This window comes from Dromiciops gliroides, chromosome 1 (genome assembly GCF_019393635.1).
Source record: "Dromiciops gliroides isolate mDroGli1 chromosome 1, mDroGli1.pri, whole genome shotgun sequence".
NCBI lineage: Eukaryota > Metazoa > Chordata > Mammalia > Microbiotheria > Microbiotheriidae > Dromiciops > Dromiciops gliroides.
In genome coordinates, this window is record NC_057861.1 from 64,730,986 (window position 1) to 64,743,681 (window position 12,696).

The following is a 12,696-nucleotide window of genomic DNA, read 5'->3' on the forward strand; positions in this document are numbered from 1 at the left end:
TGGTCCTTCCATTTTCATCTTCCCAATGTCCTCAGGATGACTTTGCTTAGTTGGATCTTTGACAAGTTTCCAAAAACTGTATCCTCCACAACTTCTCTTTGCTTTATGAGGCAATATTTCTCATAATCAGCCATCAGTCTTCACAAGATTTTTACAAGCCAGAGTTGTCTTTGGCTTTCTTCCCTTCCTACCTGGTAAGTCAAGTGTTTGCTGACCAAGGTGCTTTTTAGGCTGCTTTGGTCTTGTATATGGTGATTGATTTACATGATTTCTGTCTAAAATGATGATTATTATTGTTGAAGTCATCTCTACTGTCCAATACCCACTTCTTTAGTATCAATTGCTTGTTTAAATGGCTCAGCATGGAGTTGTTTCAATTGTTTGCCTATTGTTTTCTCATTTTTCCAGATTTTGACTAATTCTGACCTTTGGGGTGATAAGTTAGTATTCTGACTGTACACAAACAAATTCCATGTTCATGGTCCACATCAGTGAGTCTCTTTCCTATTAAAATATAAAAATTTCATTTTTGTGATGTCACTTGGTGCTCAATATCAACCAATTATTTTATCACAGAAAGTATTCATGATGTAATGGCATGAGGCCTCTGGGTAGTCTCCAAGTTTTTGACCTGCTCTTATTCCTTCTGCCATCCATGCTTTCTGACATTTCTCAGCATCCTTACCTATTCCCTGCCATGTACTAAATAAATGTTTGTTGGTGGATAGAAATCTAGGCTTTATAGTTACTTTTCTGTGTTTCAGAATTTTCTGCCTATGTGATCTTGGATAAATCACTTGACCTTTTTTTTTTTTTTTTAAATAATGAGGTAGTTGGAGGGGCAGCTAGGTGGCGCAGTGGATAAAGTACCGGCCCTGGATTCAGGAGGACCTGAGTTCAAATTCAGCCTCAGACACTTGACACTAGCTGTGTGACCCTGGGCAAGTCACTCAACCCTCATTGCCCCGCCAAAAAAAATGAGGAAAAAAATGAGGTAGTTGGATGCAATGATATCTCAGGTTCTTGCCACTTCTAAATCTTATGCTCCATAATTCTCTGACATAAGTCTGAGTGATAGAAATGGAGTACAGTGACACCAGATGCCTTTCCCGCCAAAGGGCTACCTCTCTCTCCAAGAGAAGGCACTGGACCAGAAACAGCCACATACGCCCCCGCCCCCATACACATGCACACATCCAATCTCCTCACCAGCAGCCTGGGCTGAGGCCACCTGTGTGGAGTCAGGTGTCAGACCAGGCTAAAGTAAGGAGACACTAGGGGAGAGCTGCAGCCCAGTGCTTGGTGCTGTAACAGGAGCCAGGAGGCCCTGCTCGGAGCTCGGCAGCAGAGCAGGTAGGAAAAGAAAGAGGAGGCTGGTGTGGGCAGTGAAGGCCAGCTCTATTGTGACCATGGGCCTCAGTCTCTTATCTCTTAAATGGGGATAGACATTTTTGCTCCCTACCTAATTAGGTGTGGTCAGGTGGCCAGATGCTCTGATGCCCACAGTATGCCCAGGGTTGGGGATTTATTATGGAGAATTATTGCCTCCTGGGTTTGTGGCTTGGGACCTGGGACCAAAGTAGGGAGTGGTTCTTTTCTGTGGGTCAAGCACATGATGCCAATTCATCTTGGCGAGTAGTTGGGGGGAAGTCTTGGATACCAGGAAGAGGGGTGGGGTAGAAACAATGATGGGCCTCAAAGACTATTTACCAGCAACCCAGGATATCCAAGGAAGGGTCCTACCTTAGAGCCAAGAAAAATGGGTATTCAGGTCTCTCATCCTCCCACAATCCCTCCCCCAAAATCCACAGAAACGAATACTCAGAAGGAGACAAAGACAGACACAGAGAACAATGCACATGTGTACATGCGCGCACACGCACTCACACACACCCCACGCTTTGTATCCTGCTATCCTGCTACCCCACAAGGTAAAGATATGAAACATCCATTAGCTTTTGGTGCTTTCTCTGTCATTCCTGTCCTTTTAGGACCTCCCCCAGAAACTTTCAATGCCTCAGGGCCTAAGGTCACCTTCAGGACCACTACCTGAAATTCCATTTCGCATCCATGGAGGAGGGTTAGAGGGAGCTTCCCAGGAAACGTCTGTGTGGTTCACGGGCCCCCCACTGTTGCTGTGCCATCCACTCTTGTCTCTCATGATAGGGATTTCAGGGCAGAGAGGAGGGAAAGGTGGTCCCTTGCAAAAGAGGGGCTATATCTGAGGACCTGGTGGGGTCTCATATCCCTCTGTGGAGCAGCTCTTGGCTTTGCCCACGATGTCAGCTCATAAGGTACCTATCCTAAAAGTCGATTATCTTCTGTTATCTCTACCACTTTTGCTGGGAGGTCTCAGCCTTCCCTGCCCCACTGCACAGGCAATGGCCCATCTCCTACTTTGGGTATGGGGTCAGGGGAGGCATGGATGCTCATGCAGGGGTAGAGGGCATAGAGTCGATTTCAGCCATGCTTCTCCTTAAGGGGGACAACAATCCCATTGTGTTCCTAAGCACTGGGCTATATTCAAGGAGAATTTCCTAGAGAAGATGATGTCCCAATGAGACTGGCCAGGGCAAACAAGCTGGACATAGCTCAAACAGGGAACAGGATCTAAAAATCTGGGACCTGGGATGACAGTCTCAGACGGGGAGTAAAGACACCTGGGTCCTCACCCCGCCTATGCTCTCGACTTGCAATTTGATGCTAGACAAGTCATTTTCCCTCTCTGGGTCTCAGTTTCTCCATCTGTTTAATGATACTAATAGTCCTCATCCTGCCCCACTAAAAGGGATTTGGGGTGTGGGAACATAGGATGTAGAGTTAAAAGGGACCTTGGGGTCCAGCCTCTTCATTTTACAAACAGGGACACTGAGACTCGGAAGTGACTTATCTAAGGTCACACAATTCACCTAGGTCTTCTGATTTCAAGACTTCTCCACTATGTTACGGGAGAACTACCTCCTTTCTGAGCTCATGTCATGGATAACTACTGCCAAATATATATTCACCACAACACAGAGATTATAGAGGTAAAAGCCCGGGTTTTATCAGTATGCTCAGTTCTTAGAAAAAACCTGAGCAATTATTAGAATTCTCACCAGATTACTCATGGGAAAAATTATGTCAGAGCGATAGAGAAATAATTGATTTACATGATGCAGTTTCGTATACCTCCTAGGCCATAAACATTAAAGAGAAGCTAGATCCCAAATCCTGTACTTCCTTCAGTGTCATAAAAGTGGAACAAATTTAGCTAAACAGAGGCATAATCTTACACATCGCCCCCTGTGGAGATGAACTTCTTCAAATAATAGGTGAACTAACTCAGGTTACAGATTAAACTGCATTTAGAGCATTCAAAAAAGACTCAACAAACTGAGCAGGAGAATCTACATGTCATCTAGGAGCCAGAGACAGTTGAGACTCTTTCTTGGCTTCTTATCTAAGGAATGCTTAAGGCTCCAAGTAATTTTTTTTTTTTTGGCGGGGCAATGGGGGTTAAGTGACTTGCCCGGGGTCACACAGCTAGTAAGTGTCAAGTGTCTGAAGTCAAATCTGAACTCAGGTCCTCCTGAATCCAGGGCCGGTGCTTTATCCACTGCGCCACCTAGCTGCCCCTCTAAGTCAATTTTTACATCTCATGGAACAGGTTTTGGCCATATGAGGGAATATTAACCAAAAGATGTGGGAGGGATAAAAGGAAATTTAAAAATTCCCATAATATGGTACAAACTTTGAAAATAATAATAATAATAATAATAGCTAACATTTATAAAATGCTTACTATGTGTTATGTGCTTACACTGTTAAGTGTTTTTGTTGTCGTTCTTTTTACAAATATTATCTCACTTAATTCTTACAACAGCCCTGGGAGGCAAGTGCTATTATTATCCTCATTATATAACAGATGAGGAAACTAAGGCAGAGAGGGTTAAGTGACTTGCCCAATGTCATACAGCTAGTAAGTGTCTAGGGTCACATTTGAACTCATGTCTTCTTGATTACAGACCCAAGGCTCTATCCACTGCACCACATAGCTGCCCCCACAAACCTTGGCCTAAACCTTGAAAATAACAACAACAACAAGAAGATATCATGTATACATTGCTTTACATCTGATCAGTTGGACAGAGCATTACAGAAACACGAGGGGTTCTCATTTCAAGACCAAATGGTGAGGCAAACATCCTCTTTAGCATGGCATCAGGAATGTCTACTAGAATTTCCCAAATAGGAATTTATATTTTTGTGTTATTGTCATACATTTGCATATATCTGCATACTGGGATCCTCTACTCTCGAACAAGTTCCTGCATTGTTCTGGCATGGTAGAAAGAGCCCTGGAGGAGTGGAAGCCAGGAGGCCTCCATGCCGGTGCCTGCTCTGCTCCTGACTGGATATTCGGCCTCGGACAAGTCATTTCCCTTCTCTAGGCCTCAGTTTCCCCCTTTGTAAGTAGACTCAGTGACATCATAGGGCTTCTAAGTGGTCCTTTCCTTCCTAGCTCTGACATTCTAGCTCTGTCTCTTATCCTTGAGTGAGGATTTGGGATGAGAGGTGGAAGGGGTATAAGGCCAAACCCTTGTGATACACAAGCTGAGATTGTTTCATTCTTTTTATTCGTATTTCCAGCGTCTCATACAGTGCCTGTGGGTACTTAATAAATGTTTGTTGATTAATGGTTTGACTAACTGGCCTAGAGCCCCCCGCTGCCCCAATACCTTGCCTAACTCCCTTCATGCTCTCATCTATCCCAGGTTCCCCTGGCAAAGCCAGAAGATTCTAGCAGTAGCTATGAAGAGCCTTCGGGCCAGATTTAAGAAGACAGAGGTGAGTCCTAAGGGCTGGGATGGGAGCCCATGAGATACCTACCAACTGTAGGTGATACTGCTCCCCAAGGAGGCTTTTACCTGAAGCACACCTGGAATTTCATCTCTGTGGGTCACAGAGGGTTCCCAGAGAAGAGAACCCTCTCAGGGCTTGGGCAAGGGAGGCACCCACCTGGGTCAGGGTCCCTGGCCTGGGGAAACAAGACTCACAGGCATGGAACACAAAGAGAAAGGCCGGCTTTAGGAGGACAGATTGTCTAGCTGACCGATACAGAAGGTACATGGCAGAGCAACTCAGGGCAGAGATGGAGTACTGGGTCTTGGAAGCACTTCTTACAGACGGCAAGGCTTGTTGGAGAAGCTAGGCCTTGATTTCCAAAAGGAGGAAGTGCATAAGGCAGTAAAATGCAGGGGAAAGAGCACTGAATTCACTTTGGTTTAAAGCCCAGTTCTGTCATTCACTGGCTGCCTTACCCTGGGTAGGTCACTGCCCTACCCTCATTTTTGGTCTCCTCATCTGTAAAATGGGGATAATGCAAATACTTCTGTATATACATAACGCAAATATTTTCATTACTTCCTCCATGGGAGGGTTCCAAGGAAACTACCTGATAAATCTTAATATGCTACAGAAATGGTAGTGAGCAATTAGAACAACAACAATAATGTAAATAGTATTGCATCATATAGAGAGAACAGTATGAGCAAAAGCATGAAAGTAGACAGAAGCCTAGAATGTTTGGGGAAGAGTAAGGAGATGAGTCTGCTGGAAAAAGAGAGTCCATGTGGGAGTAAGGGAAAGAAGTTGCTAGAGAAGAATCCCATGCCTCAGAATTCCTAAATCCATGGAGGACCCCTCTCAAGGGCTACCTATCACAAAAAGCCTTTCCTGTTAGCACTTCTTGCCATATAGGCCCCAAAACAAATTACTTTGTCTTTTACACACACACACACACACACACACACACACACACACACACACACACACACAGTGTCCCAAAAGTCTTAGTCCAGAAAGTTAAGGATTACACTAAGATTTTTGGGATACCCTGTGCTGTATATCTACTTATCTATGTTATTCATATTATCTCCAAATAGAAAGTAAGTTCCTTGAGGAAACCATGGTCATTTTTGTTTCTGCAGACCCACTGCCCAGAGTAATATGAAGCTGCTAGGTAGCACAGCAGATAGAGCAGACTTGGAATCCGGAAGATCTGAGTTCAAATTATGACTCTAACACTTACTAGCTATCACCCTGGGCAAATGACTTAATCCCTACCTCAGTCTCCTCAACTGTAAACCTCCCAGGGTTGTTGTGAGGCTCAAAGGAGATAATATTTGTAAAGCACTTTGCAAATCTTAAAACAATATATAAGAGCTATTATTATTATTATCAATTATATTAGTAGGTGCTTAATAAATACTTGTTTAATGCAGAGTGAGGTTAGTGTCAGATCCTAGAGACCCTGGCATGCCAGTTTGGGGAGTTTGGGACCGACTGGACCAGCCACTAAGTAGTCTGGGATTACCTGAAGTTTCAGATGTCAAGGTCATTAATAGGGAAGTTAGAAGGAGAAACAAGTTTGGAGCATGAGTTCTGGTTTGGATATGTTGCATCAGAAGGGCCTATGGGACATCTTGGAAGAGCAGGCAGTTGGAAACGGACTTACCATGGAGACTAAGGTTGAGGGTGAGTTAAAAGTCATATTTTGGAAGTCATTTACAGAGAGGCAGTCAGTGGTGTGCTGGATTCAGACTATAGAGGCTCTTGAGAGCTGATTGTTAAATTTTCAATGTGAGCATTTACATACTGGAAATTGGTAAATGCTATAAATAAAGCCTTGACTTATTGTTCTGTTGATTGTCTAGACTTAAGAAAGTGATGGAGAAAAAGTTAATATTACAGATTAAGCTTTAAAATGTGTGCTGCATACAGTTCCCCCCTCAGAGCCAGTTGTTAAACATTTACCAGCATACTCCTGAATGTAGAATTGGAAGCTATGAAAGTTCTGCTGTGTAAATGGATAATTTCTCTAAAATGATTAAGAAGAGAAAAACTCCACCCCTCACCCCTTTCCAGGTCAGACCTGTGGTCCACAGAGCTCAGAGTTCTCTCCCTGACAGAGCTATTCAAGGGCAAACTCTGGAACTGGGTGAGAGTAGGAGCCCTTGGTAAGACAACATGACCTAGGCAAAGTGATGTTGTTCAATTGTTTTTAGTCATGTCCGATTCTTTGTGATTTCATTTTGAGGTTTTCTTGGCAAAGATACTGGAATGGTTTGCCATTTCCTTCTTCAGTTCATTTTACAGATGAGGAAACTGAGGCAAATTGGGTTAAGTGACTTGCCCAGGGTCACACAGCTAGGAAGTGTCTGAGGCCAGATTTGAACTCAGGAAGATGAGTTATCCTGACTCCAGGCCTGGCACTCTATGCAATGAGCCACATGATATATATTAGAGCACTGGACTTTGAGTCAGACAGATATGGGCTCCTGTTCTGCCTCTGCTAATTTCTAGCTTTGCAACCTTGGGCAAGTCACTTAACATTTCCTCACCTCAGTTTCCTCACCTGTAAAATGAAGGAGCTGCACCAGATGTTGGCTTAGGTCCCTTCCTGCTCTGACATTCTTTTCCTATTCTATCTGGCCTTTGGATCAAAGAAACAGAAATGTGTTTAGAAAGTAGACAATTATTTGCCAGGTACTGTGCTAAGTGCTGGGGATATATATATATATATATATATATATATATATATATATATATATATATATATATATATATACATACATACATACATATATATACATACATACATACATATATATACATATATATATATTTTAAGCAAAACAAAAATCAGTCAATCAATCAACATTTGTTGAACACCTGTCCATGTATAGAACAGTCCTCTGAGTGCTGAGAGAGAAACAAAATTTAGTTAGGACTCAAATCTGTTCTCACGGAGCTCAAAGTCTAGTAGAGAGTGTAAGATACAAACACACAGTTTTATATTATAATATAGTACAGTATAATACAATATAGTATACAATATTACATTATAATCCAACTTAACAAACATTTAGTAAATGCTTCCTACTGTAGCCCTGGTGGTAAAAAGACAAAAATCAAATAGTCCCTACCCTCCAGGATTGTATATTCTACTGGAGGAAAATAACATGTAATCAAATAAACAAATGCAAAAGTAATATATGGTTCAGAGGAAAGAACACTGGATTAGAAGTCAGAGGACCTGGGTTCAAATCCTGACTCTGTATAGCCTTGGGCAAGTCACTTAACTTCAGACTTGAGTTTCTTTGTCTGTTAAAAAATAAAAAGGATGGCAAAAAAAAAAAGGGGGGGGGGCGGCTAGGTGGCGCAGTAGATAAGCACCGGCCCTGGATTCAGGAGTACCTGAGTTCAAATCCGGCCTCAGACACTTGACAATTACTAGCTGTGTGACCCTGGGCAAGTCACTTAACCCCCATTGCCCTGCCAAAAAAAAATAAATAATTAAATAAATAAATAAAAAGGATGGGCTAAAAGGCCTCTAAAGTCCCTTCCTGCTAGAAATCTGACTGGAATAGAGAATAATTTTAAGAGAGAAAGAATAGTAATAACTGGGGGATCAGGAACAGCCTCATGTGGAATGGAGTGCCTAAACCCTGCTCTGAAGGAATGGAGGGATTCTGGTAGGCCTTGGTGATGAGGAAATGAATTACAGATGTAAGGGACCATTTGTGGAAAGACATGGGGACAGAAGATGGGATAGACTAAGCACAGCTAGCAGGCCAAGAAGGGGACTGATCTGAAAGAGATACAACACAAAGTACCCCCATGAGATCTGAGCGGGAAGATCATTCTTCCTGGGAGCATCTGGGACTCCTCCCTGGAGAAAGTGGCCTTTGAGTTGGACTTTAAAGGAAGAGTCGATATCCAACAAGTGAAGAGAGGGGCGGGAGAGCATCACAGGTATAGGGACCAAGGGGAGCAAACACAGGAAAGCCCAGAGGGGCTGGGAGGGAGTGACTGGACCCTATTGTGTGCAGAAAGAAGTAAGAGAAGATAGCTTCCTAACTCTCTATAGTCTGGTTTCCGACCTCTTCCTTTACCTGTTGTCTCCACGGTTACTAATGATCTCCTAATGGCTTACTCCCAATCCTCATCCTTCTTGATGGCTCTGCAGGGTCTGGTCCTCAACACTTTCTTCTCTCTTCTGACCCCTACTCAGTCTCCTTAGGCAGGTCCTCACCTGGTCATGTCTGCTAATGGTAGATATCTCCAAGGGTTTTGTCCTAGGTCCTCTTCTCTCTCTCTATGATTTCATTTGGTGATCTCATCAGCTCCCATAGATTCAATGATCATTTTTATGCTGATGATTCTCAAACTACCTAGTCAAGTAGATACTACATCTCTACTAACCTCTGGTCTCACATCTCCAACTATCTCTTGTACTTCTTAAACTAGATGTTTAAATTTAAACTCAGTATGTCCCAAACTGAACTCATTATCTTTCCCTCAAACTTTCCTATTACTGCTGAGGGCATCCCCATCTTCCCAATTACCCGGGTATCCTCCTTGATTCCTCCCTCTCTCACACCCTGCCATAATCAATCTGTTGCTAAGACCTGTCAATTTTGCTTTCATAACATCTTTCAAATACATCCCCCTTCTTTCCTCTGACACTGCCACCACCCTAGTACCATCATCGCCTCACACCTGGACTACTACAATAGCCAGCTAGTTGGTTTGCCTGCCACAAGTGTCTACCCACTCCAATCCATCCTCCACTCTCCTGTCAAAGTGACCTTCCTAAAAAGCAAGTCTGACAATGTCACCTCACTCACTCAATAAACTTCAGTGGCTCCCTATCACCTCCAGGGTCAAATAGAAAAATCTTCTGTCATACAAAGCGTTTCATGGTCTGCTCCACCCCTCCCCATCTTTATAGTCTTCTTATACCCTACTATGCCTCTCCCCACCAAACATATTCTTGCAAACATATTCTAGTGACCCTGGCTTTCTTACTGTTCCTCACACAAGTCACTACATGTTCCTTCTCTGGGTATTTTCACGGATCATTCCTGTGCCTGGAATTCTCTCCCTCCTCATCTCCATCTTCTGGCTTCCTTCAAGTCTCAGTTAAAATCCCACCTTCTACAGGAAGCCTTTTCTGGTCCCTCTGAATTCTAGGGGCCTCTGTCTGTTGATTATTTCCTATTTATCCTGAGTAGAGATTGTACATAGTTTTTTGGATCGACTCCCCATTAGATGGTGAGCTCTCCAAGAACAGGGACTGTCTTTTATCTTTTTTTTTTTTTTAATATATCCAGGGCTTAGCATAACATCTGATACATAGTAGGTGCTTAAGAAATGTTTATTGAGTGACTGAAAGGTTGAAAGGTCAGGGAAGAGTGTGGAACAAAGAGTAGAAGCAAGCAAGCTAGGGCTGTATTAGACCCAGGGAGGCTGGGTTCAAAGGAAACAGGCACCAGGCATCAAGCTTACCAGCTGGGGTGCCCAGTGCTCAAGGGGCAGAATGGAATGAAGCTGGCTCCTTCACATGCCTCCTTGGGCTAACATCCCACCTCATCCTTACCCTCTACACACCTGCTCCCTTGCCTCTCTTGTTTCTGTGACAAAGGGAGTCAGGTTTGCCCTGCATTAAGCATCCCAGAGGAGGGAACCAGACACCAGTCAGGATGGGTGACTGCAGCTGCTCTAGGGGTGAAGGCTTGGGGCAGGGGGATTGGTGTCCAATCTCATTATCCTTATGAGAGAGTGTTTATCCCAAGGCTAATTGCCCAGGCGCTGGGTCGGGCGCCGGCTGGTGCGTGTCTCTCCCCTGGGAAAACTAGGGTCTCTTTTTCATTTGTGCCAACTGGGCTTTCCCTAATCATGCCCTGCATCTACTAAATTCATTTTGTTCCCCTTGCCCTTAATCACATCCCCTCTCTCTCAACTCCAGAGTATCTTTATAAACCTCTTTATAATTTTGCAACATTTCATTTGAATTTTGTGGTTGTTATTCTTTCCATTTCCATTGTTTCTGTCATTGTGTATATTGTTTTCTTGGCTCCCATAACTTGACTTTGTGTCAGTTCATTTGAGTCTATCCATGCCTCTCCATTCAGTACACTCATAATTTCTTATAGCAAAACAATATTTCATTTAATTCATATATCACAGTTTGTTTAGCCATTGTGAGGAAACATTTGTTAATGATGAGCTGAGCTCTCTTCCTTGCAACAAAGGTGGCCCTTGGCTAAATTCGTTTTCAGAGCCTTTTCTGAGCCTTTCAGCCCTACTTCCTCTCCCTACTGATAGAATGTCTGTCCAGAAGACTGGTCACTCTACATTTTTCCTGTCCTTGCCCCCTCTTTCCTTTCATCCTCACATGTCCCTCCTCCATCAACATAACTTTACTGGCACTTTCTTTGGGCTCAGTGCTGAGGGAAGGTACACCCTAAGAAAGGCAGTGATAAAGAAAACATCAGGGAACTTGCCCTCGAGAAGCTCACAGTCAGGACGGAGAAGTAAATTTCGCACCCATAGACCATTCGAAGTATAGTTAAGAGCTAAGTTTGGATGACATAGACTTGAAGTACCATAGGAATTCAGGGGATGGATCAGTCTGGATGATCAGGGCAGTTTCCCTGGGGTTTGAATGGGTCCCAGAAGACTGAAGAAGATTTGGAAAGGCTGGAAGGAGGCAGGGGGAACACTGGCGCATGTGAAGTCTAGGGAGTTAGGGGAGGAGGAGCCCAGCAAAGCTGAAACCAAAAGGGCATTAGATGAAGGAGTGGGAGAGGACAGACAGTGTGATCCTTGGCTTCTGTTTTCTCATCTGTGAAATAGGGTTAATGTTTCTTGCCCTGGCTCACACACAAGGTTGTTGTGATGAACAAATGAGACAATGAGGATGCAATGATTTCTAGAGAGACAGCAAAGTAATAAGGAGAGAACTGGCCTCTGAACCAGGAAGAACTGCATTCAGGTCTCACCTCTGACACACTGGACTCAGTGTCAGGGTTCTAAGTTACAAAAAAAAAAAAAGTGCTAACCTGTGTTGGTGGAGGGAGTTTCCTTATCTGGAAGGGAGATCAGGAATGTACGCACCTACACCATTGAAATCACAGGTCTAGTCCCCATTCCTAGAGAAATGTGTCCTCTAATGACCATATGTGAGTATAAGGCAGGCGGGGAGGCACACTGGAGCCCTCAAACGCTGGGCAGAGAAGTCAGGATGAAGGCAAGATATAAAGGTGTCTTCAGGTATTTGAAAGGTGGTCAGATAGCAGAGAGATTTGATTTCTTTTACTTCAACTTAGAGCACAGCCCTAGATGCAGAAGATGGAAGTTGCAGAGAAGTCAATTTTGCCCTCATTTAAGTGAAAACTTGCTAAAAATCACAAAAAAGGAAAGAGGGTGTTTCAGGAGGTCCTGAGTCCCTCAGCACTGAAGGGATCAAAAATGAGATCACGTGTAAAGAACTTTGCGTGCTCAAGGCAGCAGTGGCGGTGACGGTGGTATCGGTAACGGTGCCAGTGCTGGATGATACAGAGGAAATTCCTATTCATGGAGGATTGGACTATGGTCTCAGAGGCCCCTTCTAGCTTTGAGGCTCTGTGACTCCGTGAATGTCTGAGCCTGAGGAGCAGGAAGTGACTTTAGAAAAAAAAAATGTCCCAGCTGGGAAAAACCTTAAAACATAGACCATCAGGGCTGGAAGGGACCTGGAGATCATCGAGTTTAAATTTAGAGACAGGAAGACCCTTGATGGTTGCAAAACATTTTCTCACTGGGACATGAAACAAAATTTAGCTCAACACACCCAACAAGCTCTGAAATCTGTGCTTTAGTTTTATT